Here is a 22,418-nt window from a genome sequence, read left to right on the forward strand (position 1 = left end):
ATTTCTTCTTTATTCCACCAATATTCATTCAGCACCTAAGGTGGTGCAGGTCTTGGGTCCGTGTGTCCCAAAGGTGGAGAGGGGAGATGCAGGCCCCCTGTTCCAAGCCTGCAGGCCTGAGGGCTGAAGAGATGAGTGGACAGGGCACACGCTGCGGATGATGGGAGAAGCCAAGCTCCGAATGTCTCTGGAGACTCCCAGGGGGCACCCCTGTCCCGGGGGCAGGGCTTTTCACTGAAGTGATGGCTTTGTTGAGAGTCGTGTAGACATCAGCCAGGTCCAAATGATGACCAAATGCACTGAGGAGAGGAAAGGGGGATGTGGAAGACAAATCCTGAGACCTTAGCTATGGCAACAGCCCCTAGTTCAAGGCATGGAGTCATAAGGAATGAGGCTGGAGGGGAAGGAAGGGCAGTGTCTCGGATGGGGGGTTGATCCTTGAAGGTTCAAGTGTTTTAGGTACGCATGTGCCATAGTCAGGTTTAGTTTTCAGTGGATTGTTCTGACCGGCAATTGGAAGGTGGGTTTGACACAAAGACGTCTTGGGGAGAGAGAGAAGTTAGGAAGGTGTGGTAATAACTGAGCCAGAGATTGAGGGAGGCCCTGAATTAGGGCCACGGTAGTTTTGCATGGACAGGCTGAAATGGATTCCAGAAACATTTGGGCCCTCAGGATGGCATGAGTGGGTGTTTGGTTGGAGAAGCAGCATGTTGCACAGGGGGAAACAGTCCAGAGAACATAAGGTACTGGGTTATTCACATGGAAGATAAAGAGTCCTGGAGATTTGAACGGTTTGTGGGAGTATGATCAGGTTTTGGACACTTGGAGGATAGTGGAATAGAGACGTCCAGAAGGCAAAGGGATAGCCAAGTCCAAAGTGAGTTCTGGGATGCAAATGGAGCTGTGTGAGTTGACAGCTGTGTTATGATTGCCGAAACCACGGGAGTCATTGGCATTATGCCTGGAGAGGCATAAAGTGGGGCGATCCTGGGGCTAGCGACCAGAGGACTCCATTTGTTATTTAGAAGAAGCGGTTCAGGCCAGAGAGAAGAACGGCCCAGGGCGGGGGTCGTAGAAACAGTGGATGTCCTGGAAATCTTCAAATAGGAAAAGGTGAGGAGGGCTCATCGTTTGCTTCCCATTTAACGTGTGTCTTGTGTTACATTTTGGTTTTGGCATCGTATTTCTTTTTCTTCCTCTTCTTCTCCTCTTCCTTCGTTCGTGAAGTGAACGTCTGCTGACACCGCATCAGGTGGTGTGCTCTTTCTAGCTCATGAGATGAATTGTTGGCAAATGCTACAAATCCAGACTTGATGTATTGCTTGGTTTCTCAAGTCTGGACTTGAGAAAACGATAAAGAAAATGTTAACACCTGAGACTAAATTTCCACGTGGGTCGTGTCAGTAGCCGTTAGGCTGTGAAGAGCTATGCCTCGACACATAGATTTGTCCCCCTCCAGGGCGCTGCTTGGGAGTTATTTACGATTGTACGACCGACTGCTGTCCATCTTTAACCAGCCTCTCACTCTTTCTCTCTTGTTCTAGGTAGAGTTTCCAATGGGCAATGGAAATGTCATTCCTGGAGTCCTTCAAACGAGGGTTTCCATAGAATCTGGTCTCCCAAATCGTGGTCACGCTGGGGCTTTCATTCTCTTAATGACTCTCCTTTAGGTCCCCAGTTGCTGGCATTTCAGATCATCCTCATTTGGGGTTTTGATCTTTTTGGAGCAAAGCCTCAGGAAGCTACATCAGAAAAGTTCAATCTAGATTTGTGTATTTCTGGCAATTAGATTGGTTGATCTGGTTGGATGACTCGTTTAGCTGCCTGCCACAGGGCAGGTTCAAAACATACCTTGCCTTCAGTTTCTGAAGTCATTGCTCCCTCGTCCTGCAGTGTACAGACTTGATGAGGCTTTCTGCTTTGACTCATGGCTAACGTGGTCTCTCTTCTTATTCTCCAGCTACTCAGCTTCTCTTTTAGATAACCAGTACTGCTAGTTTCCAAGTAAGATCGACCAAACCTTCATGTAGTTGTGACATGGTTTTCGGATTCGCTTTGTTCCCAATGCTTCGAGGATCCACTCTTTGGGCAAGGTGAAGATCATTGACCTTTCGTCACTGTCTTTGTGCAAGAGGGAAATACTTGCCCCTCTTTCTAAAGCTGGCTGGCAACCTCACGAAGCATTTTTTCCCCTTGAAGCCTGATCCTCCTTCAGTTTATCAAATCTATGGCATGGCCCGTATAATTTCTTGGTAAAAATAACTTTGGACTCTCTTAGTAATTCATGAAGTGAAGAAAAACAAGTCTACCATTATGTCAGGAGGACGGATCCAAATCACGTGACCCTTGGATGGCTCCCTCACCCCGGCAGGCACCACCTTTAGCTCCCAGGGCTTTAACAGGGAAAGAACAGGTCGGGAAAGCACCTGACCCGTCATCCCAAGAGCATCACTGTGCCTTCTGGCCTCCCCGAAGGATGACACTCTCCTAATGGTGATCTGGGTCATTTCTGTTGCATCCCAGAGTGCTGGGCCGGAATGGCTGGCCTCAGATTGGCCCTCTGAGAGGCCGAGAAAGAGAGCGGGAACAGGCTCAAGCTAAAGAAATTCCTCCCTCTTCAAGCCCCGAGGTGAGGCCACTGATTGTTCTTTTCTGTGCCACAGCGACCCAGTCAGGAGAGAACCACTGCAGAGGCTGCCCAGCATTCCTCCAGGAAAGAGCATCAGGAGGGAACTCTTCCCTCAGGCAGCGGGAGGGCCCTGCTCACCAGTAAGAAGGGGTGGACTCTGAAGGTGCTTTCAGACTGACTCCTTCGAATTAGCAGTGGTGTCAGCCAGGAGAAAGAGGGGGAGAGGGCCAGGGTCTTAGCTAGGGAGCCCTGCTCTACACAGTGTCCTCTTTATCACAGTTTTGGGCATCGATGACATCATCGATGAGTTATTACAATGAGCTATTGGTCCTTCCTATTGGTTTTTCTCCTTCGTTGTTCTTCTTTAATGGCCGCACCTGAGGGCATAAGGAAATTCCTGGGCCAGGGGTTGGATGTGGGCCACGGCTTTGACCTGTGCCATGGCTGTGGCAACTCCCGATGCTTTAACCAACTGTGCTGGCCTGGGGGTGGAACCTGCACCTCCGTAGCCCCTGCAGTAGAATGCTTAACCCACTGCACCACAGCAGGAACTCCTTAGGGTTTGTGCCGTTTAGAATTCACATTTCTTTTCCTTTCAAAAATGTTTTGGGGTCAGAATGTGTAACACGAGGAGTAGTCTCTGAATACTGCAAATGTATGATGCAGTGTGGTTCGCACGTTTATCTATCATATCTGCATATGTGAAGCTGTGGGGTGGGGGTAGGGCTGCCCCGGCCTGTGATCTTACAGCCCAGAAAACAGAGGGATGGTGCTGTCCTTTGCCGTCCCATGTAGGGAGCCATGTGAGGACCCACCCAACAGGGGACTGTCAGCAACTAGGAAAGCAAGATAAGATTTTGTGGCTCTGTGTGAGTCATTGAATTGTCAAGAAATGCCAAGAGACCTGCAGGACCTGGGCCAAGGGGAAGTTAGTTTTTAAATCTTTGGTGGAAAATGAAACAAGGCCTAAAAGGACAAAACACTCAGCATAACCCAGCTGAATCCAGACTCGCAGACTCCTTGTAATCGAACAGGTGCATGCAACGAAGGAGTTCCCAAAGACAAAGAGCCCCATGGCCACAGACGACAGGGCTCAACCAAAAAAACCCTTGTGTATGAAAAACCAAGCACTCGCCTGGGTGGGGGGTGGGGGCTGAGGGAGTGAGTCTGAGTCTTGCTTGCTCAGAGCCCCTGACCATTCAGATTGTCAATAAACTGCTTGCAAGCTCATTGCTCCAGCCTGTGCCTCCTCCTTCCTCGCTGTTCTACCAGTAAAGGAAAACTGGGTGAACGTTAAGAGATGGGGCGTTAGCAAAACCTGGTCTCTGCTATTGAGACACACAAAGCTGGAAGCTGGGCAGGTGAAGCTGAATGGAGTAGTGAGGTTTACGTACTAGAGGCTTGGGAAGCTGGGCAGGAGGAGAGGCACCATCTCTGACCCAGGGGGAGAACAGCCCCACTGTCAAGGAATTTCTCCTCTTTCCTAACTGGCACATGACACTGGCATGGGGAGTATGCGACACGGTCTCGGGTCAAACACTGTGCAGTTCCCGGGGAGGGGTGAGGAAGATCATGGACCAGGAAGTGTGATACCGAAATGAGTGTGGCAAGTCATTTATGAGATTGTGTGTGGATGGCGTTTTTCTTTGGAAATGATGGCATCATGCCCAGCCAGCTCCCCCTGCGCCGTGCAGGGCTGCCTGGCCTTATAAAAGGAGTGACTTTCGTCCCAGCCCCACTCTCTTCCAGACACCGGTCCTAGATCTTCTTTGGAGCCTCTGGTGAGTACAGGTCTTAGAGGTCTTTCTTGGCCCTTGGGTGGTGGGATTTCACCTGAGTGTAGAAGTGACTTTATTTCCACCCCTCAATACACTTTCTGGGGGAAAGAAGATGATGAGGTCGGAAGGGGGGTATGTTTTTGCTGGTGTTTGGGAGGTGATGTGGAATGGGAGGAGAGCGATGGAGTCCAAGGCACCACCTTCCCCTGAAGGAGAGAAACAGAGATGAGATGCTGCGCTGGAGCCCTCCACCCAAACGCATTCGTTCCCACAGCCTCCCTCTCACGGTTCCCTCCCAGTGAGCGGTGGGATTGGGCCTTTGCATTTCTCCTCCAAAGCTCAGCCCCACAGTCAGGTCAGTTAGCCCAGCAAGCAGGGTCTCGTGGGAGCTCTGGGCAGAGATGTGTTTTGAGATTGGTGACCCTTTTAATAAGCGGGTTCTTCCTCTCCAGGTAATATTTGTATTCACACTACCCCCCTGTGGCTGATTTTATCTTTAGAAAGTGGTTGAATGTGAGATGAGGCAGAAAGGCCTGAGGCCTGAGGGTGAGAGGTGCTCAAAAGAACGGGTGAAGATGGGCCACAAAATCCTAAAGGCTGTAGTAGGAATCCAAGAGAGTCCTTGGAGACCAAAGGGTTGGTGGCCGATTGAATTGGGGTGATCACTGTACACCGAGAAATGAATGAATCCATTGAGTCATAAAAAAAAAAAAAAACCAACCAAGTGCTGATGGTCGAGCTGACTGCTCTATGGACAGGCCTGTCTTTGTGGTGACCAATGTTGTCTCACTGTATTTCAGGTTCCCTGAGTCCCAGGAAAGATGTCTCAGCAGCAGGATCAGTGCAAGCAGCGCTGCCAGCCACCTCCTGTGTGCCCTCAGCCATGTCCACCTCCAGGGCAATGTCCACCTCCTTGCCCACCTGTGGTGTGCCCACAGTACCCAGGCTGGACACCCTGCCCACAGTACCCAGGCTGGACACCCTGCCCACAGTACCCAGGCTGGACACCCTGCCCACCCTGCAGACCATGCCCACCCTGCCCACCGTGCCCATCCTGGCAGCAGAATTTTCCACGCAATTGCCAGTAACAGCAGCAGACTTCCTCAGGACCATGCAACAACGGGATCCAGGCTCCTCTTGGTCCCAGGGCTCCCTCGTCCTCCCTTTGGCCATGGTGATAGACTGCATCCTTCTCAACCTCCCTCCTGGATTCACAGCTGACAGAGAAAAGGCTTGGTTCCCGAGGCTCATAGCATGTTGTTGGAAGAGCAGCAGCGTCATGTCATCGCCGGATGGGGCTCCGCCATCTGCCTGCCTGTGATCTGGGTTGTGATCTCCAGCCTCTGAGCGCTTCACAGTGTCTCTTTTTCAGTTCTCCAATAAAGGACATGTTTCATGGTCAAGCTCTCAATTCTTTTTTCTTTCATTCTTTTTTTTTTTTTTTTTTGGTGCATGTATAGCTCTCCACTCTTCTGTCAATGACAACGAACTCTTTTCAGGGGTCCTTTTCCTTCCTACTAAATCATTAGAATGAGGTTTTTGCAAACTGACCTCATTGGGTCCAAAATAAGTTCTCTTGGATTTTTTACATCCAACCCTCTTTTTGTCATTGGTTTCCAACGGGTTTCTGCCTCTTTCTACGTTGTATTTCCCCGAGAAGAATGAACTTCTCTCAGCTTCAGTTTCCTTATCTGTAAAATAAGGAAAGAATGTATAAGTACCATGCATAACCGATTGAACCACTGGCGCTCCCACAGGTGGAAAGAATGTATTCAACTCAGCAGGCTCATAGAAATTAATTTATTCCCAAGAGGTTCCTAATTATGCATCACGTGCCAGGCAGGTGGTTAGGTGTTAGAAGAAGGATGATGGGGACCAAGGTCCTTGTCCTCAGGGAGCCTAGATGCTGGAGGGGATTATACACGCGCACACACGCACACACACACGCACACACACACACACACACACACACACGACAAATAATAGTTGTGCTTGGGTGTGTGTTAGAGACAAATGTTTTGAAAAGCTCTTCCAACGTGGCTTTGTGGGCAAAGACTTGAATGAACAGACGAGTGAGCTGTGAGTATCCTGGGGTCCGTGCTTCCAGGGAGAGCAGATGGCAAGGGCAAGGCCAGAGCAGAGTTAGAGCAGCGAGAAGAGAGATGGGGTGTGGGGTGGGGGGTTGAGCACCTGTGAAACATGGAAGTTCCTGGGCATGAGGTGGACTTGGAGCTGCAGCTGAGCCTTAGGCCACAGCTATGGCCACACAGGATCCTTAAGCCAATGAGCGAGGCCAGGGACCGATTGATGACCCCGTGTCCTCACAGAGGCAATGTCCAGTTCTTAAGCCTCTGACCCACAACGGGAACTCCTCAAGTGCATGTTTGTGGTCGTTCCCTCCCTGCTCTCAGGGCGGAGGCCAGCAGGCCTGGACTTCCGGTGCTGAGAGCATCCGGGGAGGCCTTGTGTTTGTGTGGGTGGCGTCCGTGTCCCAGGGGAGTCGTGAGTAGGACGGTCCTTGTATCGGATTCAAAGTCCACCTTTGTGCTTTCAGATCATGGTGCTGTGGGCTGATATGGGCGTGAATGATGAAGTGACATGTCTGTGCTTGGGGGTCTTCAGCCCCGTGAGCAGGAGCCTGTGAGGAGGAAGATGGCAAACGGGTGACGTCTCGGTTGGGCAGTTCTTGCTGCCCAGGGGAGCCGTTGTGTGCCCTGGAAAGATGCCGAGTCAGGGCTTAGGTATCCGAGAAGAGGAGGGCCGGGACTCCCTTGCTGCTGCTGCCATCAGGGACCCTTCCCCAGGACTAGCATCATCACCATGGCCATCAACGACCACCAACAAGACTGGAGAGAGAAGACTGGCATGGATGGCTTCTTCTCAGGTAAGCAGCTAAAGCCCAAGTGCCCAAGTGAAATACCCGGAGAGGCTGGGGTGGCGGCAGATAAACGCCCAATACCTTCCTCACCATCACTGCCTCGGAGTTTTCCATTTTCCTACATCAGAACCAGAAGTGATACCACCCCGCAGGCAGCTCCACGCGCGAGGTGGAACACAGAGCCAGTTCTCCTCGAGGCTGTCGGTGGAAAGGCTCTGTCTGGACTCAGGTTCGGAGTGGTTCTCTGGCCCTGTCTACCCAGCGAGCAGGTGCAACGAGGGCGGTCAGACAGGGAAGGAGCTAGAAAGGTTGTCACGTGAGGTCCTGGAGCTGCTGGCCTGGGAAAGGGGAGCCGTGGAGGGTAAGAGTATTTGCTGCAGCGTCCAGACCGCTGAGCCTCAGCGGGAGAGCAGAGCTGTGACTCTGTGCAGCTCTAGGGTCAGAGGTTCTGCTAGACTTCAAGGTAGACCAAGGAAGCCATTTCTGGGAGGAGGAGAGATGGAGAGGGACTGGGATTTGGGGGGATAGTAGATGCAAGCTGTTGCATTTGGTGTGGATGAGCAGAGATCCCGCGGTATAGCACAGGGCTCTAAAGCTAACCACTTGTGATGGGACATGATGGAGCAAAACATGAGAGAAGGAATGTATATGTATGTATAACTGGGTCCCTCTGCCATCCAGTAGAAATTGACCAAATATTGTAAAGAAACAATAGTAATAATTTTCAAGAGGATGAAAACATGTAAACCTTAACTCAACCAAAAAAAAAAAAAAATCAGAGAGAGAGAGAGATTTTTCTGAGTGAGATGCACCCAAGGGTGAGATTGTTACTGGTGTAGCTGTGGAGCCATGAAACCTCTGCCTGACACTCAAAAAAGGTCTTAAACATGACAATGTTGTTTTGAATCTCCAAACAAGGTTTTCCACGCAGTCACGCAGACACATCAACAGGACTGAAGGCTTTGTATTGTCCATCAGCTAGAGGATCGATTTCCCTCTCAAAGCACATTTCCCAGGGTCTTTCACATAGCATCTTTTATTTTTTTCATCACAAGAAAGTTATTGTTTATTTGTTCTTGAAAGTTTTTGTTTGTTTAGGTCCACACCCGTGTCACATGGAGGTTCCCAGGCTAGGGGTCGAACTGGAGCTACAGCTGCCTGCCTACACCACAGCCAGAGCAACACCAGGTCCGAGCCATGTCTGTGACCTACACCACAGCTCAGGGCAACACCCGATCCTTAACCCACTGAACGAGGCCAGGGATCAAACCCACAACCTCACGGTTCCTAGTCGCATTTGTTTCCTGGGCACCACAGCGGAAACTCCGAAGTGGAGATGTGAACTGAATGTGGAAATGTGAGTTGGAGGTCTGGGCCCTCAGCAGGACAGAGACCCCAGTTCAGTACATGGAAGGTGCCTAGAAGGAGGAGACCGGACAGCGGGACGAGGGGAGGAGAACAGGCTGGGCTGAAGACCGAGTGCCAAGTTCAGGGGATTGGAGGGCTTCACTGGAGGGTTCAAAAGGAGGCTGGACCCCTCCTCCGCATTTCCCCTTTGCTTTGGTATTGGTACCTACGGCTACTCGCCAGCCACGTGAAGGCCGCAACCCTGAGTCGAGGGTCCTGGGACTGCACGATTCCATGGGCTGACCTACCCAGGCCTCCGGCTGCTGCCTTGACTCTGGCACAGGATCCCACTGGTTCATGGGGGGCCCTGGACCAGCCACGGAGGCTCCAGAGTGCCTGGTTCAGCGGCAGCAGGAGGGCAGCGTTTGGATTTCTCTAGGCAGGTCCTCCCTCCATTCAACAGAGGACATTCTTTCCTTGGGATTGTGGAGATCTGTGGACACTGGGTCAGATGCCGTTTCCTAGCCTCGAATTTCACGAGGGAGTTTTTAGACGCTGTTCCTTCAGAAATGTCACTTCACACTGGGACCAATGCTCCCTTTTCCTTTCGTTCTGGTTTTTCTTTTTTCTTTTCTTTTTTTTTTTTTCTTTTTGGCTGCAGCCATAGTTCCCTGGCCAGACATTAACTGTCCATCAGAACCAGAGCAGTGTCCCAGGCTGCCGCTGTGAGGACGCCTTAATCCTTAGCCACAAGGAGACTCCCCATGCTGCCCTTGGATGTGAAGCTCTGCAAAGCCTGCCTATCCCCTGAGGACACGGGATTTCTGAATTCTGAGTAGCCTTTACAACGTCTGTCCACCTGATTGCCAAGCCCATTCACAAGTGGTGTAGATTCAACAGTGTTTAGAGTGAGTCCCACTCTTTGCTCTGCAAATCCAGCAGCCCAGCTCGTGGTAGGCTCAGGTGCCTGGCTGAGTCCTGGGGTAGTTACTTAATGCAAGAGGTCGATGCAACTTGCACCTTAGGTTCTGAAGAGCTGAACAAATCTTCATAACATATACTTGGAAGGAAGCTGAACTTTCTGCTTCTGGCTTCAGCACAGGTTGCATTCAAAGAAATACTAATCTGAAGTTCTAAAAAAAACAAGAGCCATTGCAACGTCAATAGTTGACATTTCGTTAAAAAGAGCAAACTGGAATTACATGGCAGCAAAAGAGTTTAAAATACGTCCATATCCTCAAATTGGTATTCATCTCTGCCGGGCAGTGGCCTTTAACTTCTCTTTCACCTTCTCCCTCCCTCCCTCCCCTCTTCCTCCTTCCTCTCCTGTCCTCTCCCCTCCTCTCTGCATCTCTCAGTCTCTCCTCTCTTTGTCCCTCAGTTGCCCCTCTCAGCTCTTCAGAATGACCCAGGGTTTGCTTGTTTTGTTTCTCTTGACCATACTGTCCCATGGCCCGTTCATCAGGTTTCTTTTGCAAGTGATGTCCTGTCCTTCCTGGAGTTCATCCACCTGGTGCTTTGGGTTTTCCTTGAGGTCCCCTCTGTATGCATGCCAATAACACAGAAGGATCGAGTGGGCAGCGGGCAGTGAGGGGTGGTGTGTGGCAAGGAGGAGGGCATAGAAGGCGGTGCATAGTTACATGAGATTTGTTTCGAGTTCCTAGAGCAGAGGTGAGAAACGTTTCTTCGTTCCCGAACTCACAAGATGGCTGTGAAGCTCCTGTACGATTAGACAGTTTAGGAACTTAACATTATTTCTTTATTCCACCAATATTCATTCAGCACCTAAGGTGGTGCAGGTCTTGGGTCGTGTGTCCCAAAGGTGGAGAGGGGAGATGCAGGCCCCCTGTTCCAAGCCTGCAGGCCTGAGGGTGAAGCAGATGAGTGGACAGGGCACACGCTGCGGATGATGGGAGAAGCCAAGCTCCGAATGTCTCTGGAGACTCCCAGGGGGCACCCCTGTCCCGGGGGCAGGGCTTTTCACTGAAGTGATGGCTTTGTTGAGAGTCGTGTAGACATCAGCCAGGTCCAAATGATGACCAAATGCACTGAGGAGAGGAAAGGAGGATGTGGAAGACAAATCCTGAGACCTTAGCTATGGCAACAGCCCCTAGTTCAAGGCGTGGAGTCATAAGGAATGAGGCTGGAGGGGAAGGAAGGGCAGTGTCTTGGACGTGGGACTGATCCTTGAAGGTTCAAGTGTTTTAGGTACGCATGTGCCATAGTCAGGTTTAGTTTTCAGTGGATTGTTCTGACCGGCAATTGGAAGGTGGGTTTGACACAAAGACGTCTTGGGGAGAGAGAGAAGTTAGGAAGGTGTGGTAATAACTGAGCAAGTGTTGGGGAGGCCCTGAATTAGGGCCACGGTAGTTTGCATGGACAGGCTGAAATGGATTCCAGAAACATTTGGGCCCTCAGGATGGCATGAGTGGGTGTTTGGTTGGAGAAGCAGCATGTTGCACAGGGGGAAACAGTCCAGAGAACTTAAGGTACTGGGTTATTCACATGGAAAGATAAAGAGTCCTGGAGATTTGAACGGTTTGTGGGAGTATGATGAGGTTTTGGACACTTGGAGGATAGTGGAATAGAGACGTCCAGAAGGCAAAGGGATAGCCAAGTCCAAAGTGAGTTCTGGGATGCAAATGGAGCTGTGTGAGCTGACAGCTGTGTTATGATTGCCGAAACCACGGGAGTCATTGGCATTATGCCTGGAGAGGCATAAAGTGGGGCGATCCTGGGGCTAGCGACCAGAGGACTCCATTTGTTATTTAGAAGAAGCGGTTCAGGCCAGAGAGAAGAACGGCCCAGGGCGGGGGTCGTAGAAACAGTGGATGTCCTGGAAATCTTCAAATAGGAAAAGGTGAGGAGGGCTCATCGTTTGCTTCCCATTTAACGTGTGTCTTGTGTTACATTTTGGTTTGGCATCGTATTTCTTTTTCTTCCTCTTCTTCTCCTCTTCCTTCGTTCGTGAAATGAACGTCTGCTGACACCGCATCAGGTGGTGTGCTCTTTCTAGCTCATGAGATGAATTGTTGGCAAATGCTACAAATCCAGACTTGATGTATTGCTTGGTTTCTCAAGTCTGGACTTGAGAAAACGATAAAGAAAATGTTAACACCTGAGACTAAATTTCCACGTGGGTCGTGTCAGTAGCCGTTAGGCTGTGAAGAGCTATGCCTCGACACATAGATTTGTCCCCCTCCAGGGCGCTGCTTGGGAGTTATTTACGATTGTACGACCGACTGCTGTCCATCTTTAACCAGCCTCTCACTCTTTCTCTCTTGTTCTAGGTAGAGTTTCCAATGGGCAATGGAAATGTCATTCCTGGAGTCCTTCAAACGAGGGTTTCCATACAATCTGGTCTCCCAAATCGTGGTCACCCTGGGGCTTTCATTCTCTTAATGACTCTCCTTTAGGTCCCCAGTTGCTGGCATTTCAGATCATCCTCATTTGGGGTTTTGATCTTTTTGGAGCAAAGCCTCAGGAAGCTACATCAGAAAAGTTCAATCTAGATTTGTGTATTTCTGGCAATTAGATTGGTTGATCTGGTTGGATGGCTCGTTTAGCTGCCTGCCACAGGGCAGGTTCAAAACATACCTTGCCTTCAGTTTCTGAAGTCATTGCTCCCTCGTCCTGCAGTGTACAGACTTGATGAGGCTTTCTGCTTTGACTCATGGCTAACGTGGTCTCTCTTCTTATTCTCCAGCTACTCAGCTTCTCTTTTAGATAACCAGTACTGCTAGTTTCCAAGTAAGATCGACCAAACCTTCATGTAGTTGTGACATGGTTTTCGGATTCGCTTTGTTCCCAATGCTTCGAGGATCCACTCTTTGGGCCAAGTGAAGATCATTGACCTTTCGTCACTGTCTTTGTGCAAGAGGGAAATACTTGCCCCTCTTTCTAAAGCTGGCTGGCAACCTCACGAAGCATTTTTTCCCCTTGAAGCCTGATCCTCCTTCAGTTTATCAAATCTATGGCATGGCCCGTATAATTTCTTGGTAAAAATAACTTTGGACTCTCTTAGTAATTCATGAAGCGAAGAAAAACAAGTCTACCATTATGTCAGGAGGACGGATCCAAATCACGTGACCCTTGGATGGCTCCCTCACCCCGGCAGGCACCACCTTTAGCTCCCAGGGCTTTAACAGGGAAAGAACAGGTCGGGAAAGCACCTGACCCGTCATCCCAAGAGCATCACTGTGCCTTCTGGCCTCCCCGAAGGATGACACTCTCCTAATGGTGATCTGGGTCATTTCTGTTGCATCCCAGAGTGCTGGGCCGGAATGGCTGGCCTCAGATTGGCCCTCTGAGAGGCCGAGAAAGAGAGCGGGAACAGGCTCAAGCTAAAGAAATTCCTCCCTCTTCAAGCCCCGAGGTGAGGCCACTGATTGTTCTTTTCTGTGCCACAGCGACCCAGGCAAGAGAGAACCACTGCAGAGGCTGCCCAGCATTCCTCCAGGAAAGAGCATCAGGAGGGAACTCTTCCCTCAGGCAGCGGGAGGGCCCTGCTCACCAGTAAGAAGGGGTGGACTCTGAAGGTGCTTTCAGACTGACTCCTTCGAATTAGCAGTGGTGTCAGCCAGGAGAAAGAGGGGGAGAGGGCCAGGGTCTTAGCTAGGGAGCCCTGCTCTACACAGTGTCCTCTTTATCACAGTTTTGGGCATCGATGACATCATCGATGAGTTATTACAATGAGCTATTGGTCCTTCCTATTGGTTTTTCTCCTTCGTTGTTCTTTTTTAATGGCCGCACCTGAGGGCATAAGGAAATTCCTGGGCCAGGGGTTGGATGTGGGCCACGGCTTTGACCTGTGCCATGGCTGTGGCAACTCCCGATGCTTTAACCAACTGTGCTGGCCTGGGGGGTGGAACCTGCACCTCCGTAGCCCCTGCAGTAGAATGCTTAACCCACTGCACCACAGCAGGAACTCCTTAGGGTTTGTGCCGTTTAGAATTCACATTTCTTTTCCTTTCAAAAATGTTTTGGGGTCAGAATGTGTAACACGAGGAGTAGTCTCTGAATACTGCAAATGTATGATGCAGTGTGGTTCGCACGTTTATCTATCATATCTGCATATGTGAAGCTGTGGGGTGGGGGTAGGGCTGCCCCGGCCTGTGATCTTACAGCCCAGAAAACAGAGGGATGGTGCTGTCCTTTGCCGTCCCATGTAGGGAGCCATGTGAGGACCCACCCAACAGGGGACTGTCAGCAACTAGGAAAGCAAGATAAGATTTTGTGGCTCTGTGTGAGTCATTGAATTGTCAAGAAATGCCAAGAGACCTGCAGGACCTGGGCCAAGGGGAAGTTAGTTTTAAATCTTTGGTGGAAAATGAAACAAGGCCTAAAAGGACAAAACACTCAGCATAACCCAGCTGAATCCAGACTCGCAGACTCCTTCTAATCGAACAGGTGCATGCAACGAAGGAGTTCCCAAAGACAAAGAGCCCCATGGCCACAGACGACAGGGCTCAACAAAAAAAAAACCGTGTGTATGAAAAACCAAGCACTCGCCTGGGTGGGGGGGTGGGGGCTGAGGGAGTGAGTCTGAGTCTTGCTTGCTCAGAGCCCCTGACCATTCAGATTGTCAATAAACTGCTTGCAAGCTCATTGCTCCAGCCTGTGCCTCCTCCTTCCTCGCTGTTCTACCAGTAAAGGAAAACTGGGTGAACGTTAAGAGATGGGGCATTAGCAAAACCTGGTCTCTGCTATTGAGACACACAAAGCTGGAAGCTGGGCAGGTGAAGCTGAATGGAGTAGTGAGGTTTACGTACTAGAGGCTTGGGAAGCTGGGCAGGAGGAGAGGCACCATCTGTGACCCAGGGGGAGAACAGCCCCACTGTCAAGGAATTTCTCCTCTTTCCTAACTGGCACATGACACTGGCATGGGGAGTATGCGACACGGTCTCGGGTCAAACACTGTGCAGTTCCTGGGGAGGGGTGAGGGAGATCATGGACCAGGAAGTGTGATACCGAAATGAGTGTGGCAAGTCATTTATGAGATTGTGTGTGGATGGCGTTTTTCTTTGGAAATGATGGCATCATGCCCAGCCAGCTCCCCTGCGCCGTGCAGGGCTGCCTGGCCTTATAAAAGGAGTGACCTTCGTCCCAGCCCCACTCTCTTCCAGACACCAGTCCTAGATCTTCTTTGGAGCCTCTGGTGAGTACAGGTCTTAGAGGTCTTTCTTGGCCCTTGGGTGGTGGGATTTCACCTGCGTGTAGAAGTGACTTTATTTTCACCCCTTAAGGCTCTTTCTGGGGAAGGAAGATGATGAGGTCAGAAGGGGGGTATGTTTTTGCTGGTGTTTGGGAGGTGATGTGGAATGGGAGGAGAGCGATGGAGTCCAAGGCACCACCTTCCCCTGAAGGAGAGAAACAGAGATGAGGCGCTGCGCTGGAGCCCTCCACCCAAACGCATTCTTTCCCACAGCCTCCCTCTCACGGTTCCCTCCCAGTGAGCGGTGGGATTGGGCCTTTGCATTTCTCCTCCAAAGCTCAGCCCCACAGTCGGGTCGGTTAGCCCAGCAAGCAGGGCCTCGTGGGAGCTCTGGGCAGAGATGTGTTTTGAGATTGGTGACCCTTTTAATAAGCGGGTTTTTCCTCTCCAGATAATATTTGTGTTCACACAACTCCCCTGTGGCTGATTTTATCTTTAGAAAGTGGTTGAATGTGAGATGAGGCAGAAAGGCCTGAGGCCTGAGGGTGAGAGGTGCTCAAAAGAACGGGTGAAGATGGGCCACAAAATCCTAAAGGCTGTAGTAGGAATCCAAGAGAGTCCTTGGAGACCAAAGGGTTGGTGGCCGATTGAATTGGGGTGATCACTGTACACCGAGAAATGAATGAATCCATTGAGTCATAAAAAAAAAAAAAAAACCAACCAAGTGCTGATGGTCGAGCTGACTGCTCTATGGACAGGCCTGTCTTTGTGGTGACCAATGTTGTCTCACTGTATTTCAGGTTCCCTGAGTCCCAGGAAAGATGTCTCAGCAGCAGGATCAGTGCAAGCAGCGCTGCCAGCCACCTCCTGTGTGCCCTCAGCCATGTCCACCTCCAGGGCAATGTCCACCTCCTTGCCCACCTGTGGTGTGCCCACAGTACCCAGGCTGGACACCCTGCCCACAGTACCCAGGCTGGACACCCTGCCCACAGTACCCAGGCTGGACACCCTGCCCACCCTGCAGACCATGCCCACCCTGCCCACCGTGCCCATCCTGGCAGCAGAATTTTCCACGCAATTGCCAGTAACAGCAGCAGACTTCCTCAGGACCATGCAACAACGGGATCCAGGCTCCTCTTGGTCCCAGGGCTCCCTCGTCCTCCCTTTGGCCATGGTGATAGACTGCATCCTTCTCAACCTCCCTCCTGGATTCACAGCTGACAGAGAAAAGGCTTGGTTCCCGAGGCTCATAGCATGTTGTTGGAAGAGCAGCAGCATCATTGCCGGATGGGGCTCCGCCATCTGCCTGCCTGTGATCTGGGTTGTGATCTCCAGCCTCTGAGCGCTTCAGAGTGTCTCTTTTTCAGTTCTCCAATAAAGGACATGTTTCATGGTCAAGCTCTTAATTCTTTTTTCTTTTTTTTTTTTTTTTTTGGTGCATGTATTGCTCTCCACTCTTCTGTCAATGACAACGAACTCTTTTCAGGGGTCCTTTTCCTTCCTACTAAATCATTAGAATGAGGCTTTTGCAAACTGACCTCATTGGGTCCAAAATAAGTTCTCTTGGATTTTATACATCCAATCCTTCTTTTTTGTCATTGGTTTCCAACGAGTTTCTGCCTCTTTCTACGTTGTATTTCCCCGAGAAGAATGAACTTCTCTCAGCTTCAGTTTCCTTATCTGTAAAATAAGGAAAGAATGTATAAGTACCATGGATAACCGATTGAACCACTGGCGCTCCCACAGGTGGAAAGAATGTATTCAACTCAGCAGGCTCATAGAAATTAATTTATTCCCAAGTGTTTCCTAATTATGCATCACGTGCCAGGCAGGTGGGTAGGTGTTAGAAGAAGGATGATGGGGACCAAGGTCCTTGTCCTTAAGAGCCTAGATGCTGGAGGGGATTACACACGCAGGCACGCGCGCACACACACACACACACACACAGACTCAGACACACATGCAGACACGTGTAAGACAAATAATAGTTATGCTTGGGTGTGTGTTAGAGACCATTGTTTTGAAAAGATCTTCCAACGTGGCTTTGTGGGCAAAGACGTGAATGAACAGACGAGTGAGCTGTGAGTATCCTGGGGTCCGTGCTTCCAGGGAGAGCAGATGGCAAGGGCAAGGCCAGAGCAGAGTTAGAGCAGCGAGAACAGAGATGGGGTGTGGGGTGGGGGGTTGAGCACCTGTGAACTATAGAAGTTCCTGGGCGTGAGGTGGACTTGGAGCTGCAGCTGAGCCTTAGGCCACGGCCACGGTCGCACAGGATCCTTAAGCCACTGAGTGAGGCCAGGGATCGATTGATGACCCCGCGTCCTCACAGAGACAAGGTCCAGTTCTTAAGCCTCTGACCCACAACGGGAACTCCTCAAGTGCATGTTTGTGGTCGTTCCCTCCCTGCTCTCAGGGCGGAGGCCAGCAGGCCTGGACTTCCGGTGCTGAGAGCATCCAGGGAGGCCTTGTGTTTGTGTGGGTGGCGTCCGTGTCCCAGGGGAGTCGTGAGTAGGATGGTCCTAGTACCGGATTCAAAGTCCACCTTTGTGCTTTCAGATCATGGTGCTGTGGGCTGATATGGGCGTGAATGATGAAGTGACATGTCTGTGCTTGGGGGTCTTCAGCCCCGTGAGCAGGAGCCTGTGAGGAGGAAGATGGCAAACGGGTGACGTCTCGGTTGGGCAGTTCTTGCTGCCCAGGGGAGCCGTTGTGCGCCCTGGAAAGATGCCGAGTCAGGGCTTAGGTATCCGAGAAGAGGAGGGCCGGGACTCCCTTGCTGCTGCTGCCATCAGGGACCCTTCCCCAGGACTAGCATCATCACCATGGCCATCAACGACCACCAACAAGACTGGAGAGAGAAGACTGGCATGGATGGCTTCTTCTCAGGTAAGCAGCTAAAGCCCAAGTGCCCAAGTGAAATACCCGGAGAGGCTGGGGTGGCGGCAGATAAACGCCCAATACCTTCCTCACCATCACTGCCTCGGAGTTTTCCATTTTCCTACATCAGAACCAGAAGTGATACCACCCCGCAGGCAGCTCCACGCACGAGGTGGAACACAGAGCCAGTTCTCCCCGAGGCTGTCGGTGGAAAGGCTCTGTCTGGACACAGGTTCGGAGTGGTTCTCTGGCCCTGTCTACCCAGCGAGCAGGTGCAACGAGGGCGGTCAGACAGGGAAGGAGCTAGAAAGGTTGTCACGTGAGGTCCTGGAGCTGCTAGCCTGGGAAAGGGGAGCCGTGGAGGGTAAGAGTATTTGCTGCAGCGTCCAGACCGCTGAGCCTCAGCGGGAGAGCAGAGCTGTGACTCTGTGCAGCTCTAGGGTCAGAGGTTCTGCTCAACTTCAAGGTAGACCAAGGAAGCCATTTCTGGGAGTAGGAGAGATGGAGAGGGACTGGGATTTGGGGGCTTAGTAGATGCAAGCTGTTGCATTTGGTGTGGATGAGCAGAGATCCCACGGTATAGCGCAGAGCTCTAAAGCTAACCACTTGTGATGGGACATGATGGAGCAAAACATGAGAGAAGGAATGTATATGTATGTATAACTGGGTCCCTCTGCCATCCAGTAGAAATTGACCAAATATTGTAAAGAAACAATAGTAATAATTTTCAAGAGGATGAAAACATGTAAACCTTAACTCAACCAAAAAAAAAAAAAAATCAGAGAGAGAGAGAGATTTTTCTGAGTGAGATGCACCCAAGGGTGAGATTGTTACTGGTGTAGCTGTGGAGCCATGAAACCTCTGCCTGACACTCAAAAAAGGTCTTAAACATGACAATGTTGTTTTGAATCTCCAAACAAGGTTTTCCACGCAGTCACGCAGACACATCAACAGGACTGAAGGCTTTGTATTGTCCATCAGCTAGAGGATCGATTTCCCTCTCAAAGCACATTTCCCAGGGTCTTTCACATAGCATCTTTTATTTTTTTCATCACAAGAAAGTTATTGTTTATTTGTTCTTGAAAGTTTTTGTTTGTTTAGGTCCACACCCGTGTCACATGGAGGTTCCCAGGCTAGGGGTCGAACTGGAGCTACAGCTGCCTGCCTACACCACAGCCAGAGCAACACCAGGTCCGAGCCATGTCTGTGACCTACACCACAGCTCAGGGCAAGACCCGATCCTTAACCCACTGAACGAGGCCAGGGATCAAACCCACAACCTCACGGTTCCTAGTCGCATTTGTTTCCTGGGCACCACAGCGGAAACTCCGAAGTGGAGATGTGAACTGAATGTGGAAATGTGAGTTGGAGGTCTGGGCCCTCAGCAGGACAGAGACCCCAGTTCAGTACATGGAAGGTGCCTAGAAGGAGGAGACCGGACAGCGGGACGAGGGGAGGAGAACAGGCTGGGCTGAGGACCGAGTGCCAAGTTCAGGGGATTGGAGGGCTTCACTGGAGGGTTCAAAAGGAGGCTGGACCCCTCCTCCGCATTTTCCCTTTGCTTTGGTATTGGTACCTACGGCCACTCGCCAGCCACGTGAAGGCCGCAACCCTGAGTCGAGGGTCCTGGGACTGCACGATTCCATGGGCTGACCTACCCAGGCCTCCGGCTGCTGCCTTGACTCTGGCACAGGATCCCACTGGTTCATGGGGGGCCCTGGACCAGCCACGGAGGCTCCAGAGTGCCTGGTTCAGCGGCAGCAGGAGGGCAGCGTTTGGATTTCTCTAGGCAGGTCCTCCCTCCATTCAACAGAGGACATTCTTTCCTTGGGATTGTGGAGATCTGTGGACACTGGGTCAGATGCCGTTTCCTAGCCTCGAATTTCACGAGGGAGTTTTTAGACGCTGTTCCTTCAGAAATGTCACTTCACACTGGGACCAATGCTCCCTTTTCCTTTTTTCTTTCCTTTTTTCTTTTTCTTTTTGGCTGCAGCCACAGTTCCCTGGCCAGACATTAACTCTCCATCAGAACCAGAGCAGTGTCCCAGGCTGCCGCTGTGAGGACGCCTTAATCCTTAGCCACAAGGAGACTCCCCATGCTGCCCTTGGATGTGAAGCTATGCAAAGCCTGCCTATCCCCTGAGGACATGGGATTTCTGAATTCTGAGTAGCCTTTACAACGTCTGTCCACCTGATTGCCAAGCCCATTCACAAGTGGTGTAGATTCAACAGTGTTTAGAGTGAGTCCCACTCTTTGCACTGCAAATCCAGCAGCCCAGCTCGTGGTAGGCTCAGGTGCCTGGCTGCGTCCTGGGGTAGTTACTTAATGCAAGAGGTCGATGCAACTTGCACCTTAGGTCCTAAGAGCTGAACAAAACTTCATACCATACACTTGGAAGGAAGCTGAACTTTCTTGTTCTGGCTTCAGCACAGGTTGCATTCAAAGAAATACTAATCTGAAGTTCTAAAAAAACAAGAGCCATTGCAACGTCAATAGTTGACATTTCGTTAAAAAGAGCAAACTGGAATTACATGGCAGCAAAAGAGTTTAAAATACGTCCATATCCTCAAATTGGTATTCATCTCTGCCGGGCAGTGGCCTTTAACTTCTCTTTCACCTTCTCCCTCCCTCCCCTCCCCTCTTCCTCCTTCCTCTCCTGTCCTCTGCCCTCCTCTCTGCATCTCTCAGTCTCTCCTCTCTTTGTCCCTCAGTCGCCCCTTTCAGCTCTTCAGAATGACCCAGGGTTTGCTCGTTTTGTTTCTCTTGACCATCCTGTCCCATGGCCCGTTCATCAGGTTTCTTCTGCAAGTGAGGTCCTGTCCTTCCTGGAGTTCATCCACCTGGTGCTTCGGGTTTTCCTTGAGGTCCCCTCTGTATGCATGCCAATAGCACAGAAGGATCGAGTGGGCAGTGGGCAGTGAGGGGTGGTGTGTGGCAAGGAGGAGGGCATAGAAGGCGGTGCAGAGTTACATGAGATTTGTTTCGAGTTCCTAGAGCAGAGGTGAGAAACGTTTCTTCGTTCCCGAACTCACAAGATGGCTGTGAAGCTCCTGTACGATTAGACAGTTTAGGAACTTACCATTATTTCTTTATTCCACCAATATTCATTCAGCACCTAAGGTGGTGCAGGTCTTGGGCCCTGTGTCCCAAAGGTGGAGAGGGGAGATGCAGGCCCCCTGTTCCAAGCCTGCAGGCCTGAGGGTGAAGCAGATGAGTGGACAGGGCACACGCTGCGGATGATGGGAGAAGCCAAGCTCCGAATGTCTCTGGAGACTCCCAGGGGGCACCCCTGTCCCGGGGGCAGGGCTTTTCACTGAAGTGATGGCTTTGTTGAGAGTCGTGTAGACATCAGCCAGGTCCAAATGATGACCAAATGCACTGAGGAGAGGAAAGGGGGATGTGGAAGACAAATCCTGAGACCTTAGCTATGGCAACAGCCCCTAGTTCAAGGCATGGAGTCATAAGGAATGAGGCTGGAGGGGAAGGAAGGGCAGTGTCTTGGACGTGGGACTGATCCTTGAAGGTTAAAATATGTTAAGCACGCATGTGCCATAGTCAGGTTTAGTTTTCAGTGGATTGTTCTGACCGGCAATTGGAAGGTGGGTTTGACACAAAGACGTCTTGGGGAGAGAGAGAAGTTAGGAAGGTGTGGTAATAACTGAGCAAGTGTTGGGGAGGCCCTGAATTAGGGCCACGGTAGTTTGCATGGACAGGCTGAAATGGATTCCAGAAACATTTGGGCCCTCAGGATGGCATGAGTGGGTGTTTGGTTGGAGAAGCAGCATGTTGCACAGGGGGAAACAGTCCAGAGAACATAAGGTACTGGGTTATTCACATGGAAAGATAAAGAGTCCTGGAGATTTGTACGGTTTGTGGGAGTATGATCAGGTTTTGGACACTTGGAGGATAGTGGAATAGAGACGTCCAGAAGGCAAAGGGATAGCTAAGTCCAAAGTGAGTTCTGGGATGCAAATGGAGCTGTGTGAGCTGACAGCTGTGTTATGATTGCCGAAACCACGGGAGTCATTGGCATTATGCCTGGAGAGGCATAAAGTGGGGCGGTCCTGGGGCTAGGGACCAGAGAACTCCATTTGTTATTTAGAAGAAGAGGTTCAGGCCAGAGAGAAGAACGGCCCAGGGCAGGGGTCGTAGAAACAGTGGATGTCCTGGAAATCTTCAAATAGGAAAAGGTGAGGAGGGCTCATCGTTTGCTTCCCATTTAACCTGTGTCTTGTGTTACATTTTGGTTTTGGCATCGTATTTCTTTTTCTTCCTCTTCTTCTCCTCTTCCTTCGTTCGTGAAGTGAACGTCTGCTGACACCGCATCAGGTGGCGTGCTCTTTCTAGCTCATGAGATGAATTGTTGGCAAATGCTACAAATCCAGACTTGATGTATTGCTTGGTTTCTCAAGTCTGGACTTGAGAAAACGATAAAGAAAATGTTAACACCTGAGACTAAATTTCCACGTGGGTCGTGTCAGTAGCCGTTAGGCTGTGAAGAGCTATGCCTCGACACATAGATTTGTCCCCCTCCAGGGCGCTGCTTGGGAGTTATTTACGATTGTACGACCGACTGCTGTCCATCTTTAACCAGCCTCTCACTCTTTCTCTCTTGTTCTAGGTAGAGTTTCCAATGGGCAATGGAAATGTCATTCCTGGAGTCCTTCAAACGAGGGTTTCCATAGAATCTGGTCTCCCAAATCGTGGTCACCCTGGGGCTTTCATTCTCTTAATGACTCTCCTTTAGGTCCCCA

At 50.7% G+C, this 22,418-nt stretch overlaps 1 long non-coding RNA gene across 1 annotated transcript; it reads left to right on the plus strand.

The window, feature by feature from the left end:
• Window positions 1–1,026: 1,026 nt before the first annotated feature.
• On the plus strand, window positions 1,027–2,971 carry LOC125128905 (uncharacterized). Its single transcript, XR_007135345.1, has 3 exons — window positions 1,027–1,113; window positions 1,961–2,093; window positions 2,664–2,971. It is a non-coding gene; the product is annotated as an uncharacterized LOC125128905 (long non-coding RNA).
• The last annotated feature ends 19,447 nt before the right edge of the window (window positions 2,972–22,418 follow it).

The sequence above is a fragment of the Phacochoerus africanus genome, chromosome 6, assembly GCF_016906955.1.
Source record: "Phacochoerus africanus isolate WHEZ1 chromosome 6, ROS_Pafr_v1, whole genome shotgun sequence".
NCBI lineage: Eukaryota > Metazoa > Chordata > Mammalia > Artiodactyla > Suidae > Phacochoerus > Phacochoerus africanus.